The 203-nt window shown below is 38.9% G+C and overlaps 1 long non-coding RNA gene across 1 annotated transcript in view; it reads right to left on the minus strand.

Annotated features, from left to right (window-relative positions):
- LOC119591673 overlaps positions 1–197 on the minus strand; it is a 6,431-nt gene extending 6,234 nt beyond the window's left edge. The window contains exon 1 of the long non-coding RNA XR_005230374.1: positions 130–197. This is a non-coding gene — a long non-coding RNA (uncharacterized LOC119591673). The remainder of the gene's footprint in view (positions 1–129) is intronic.
- Between the last annotated feature and the right edge of the window lie 6 nt (positions 198–203).

A 203-nucleotide genomic window follows, 5' to 3' on the forward strand; every position in this document is an offset into this window, starting at 1 on the left:
ATATATGAAAATCGAGAGATGTGTAAATGAAAATGTGCATGGATTAATAGCTTTTATTCAGTGCTATCGAATTTTTAATTTTCTGCGATGTATAACACAGTCTGCGAGGTCAGTGTAGCTTGGGATGACCTTTTCTACCAGTACCTGTAATGACGACGGTACCCATAGCCTCCGTAATTATACCTACGACGACCATAGTTCCA

Source organism: Penaeus monodon, chromosome 29 (assembly GCF_015228065.2).
Source record: "Penaeus monodon isolate SGIC_2016 chromosome 29, NSTDA_Pmon_1, whole genome shotgun sequence".
NCBI classification, from domain to species: Eukaryota; Metazoa; Arthropoda; class Malacostraca; order Decapoda; family Penaeidae; genus Penaeus; species Penaeus monodon.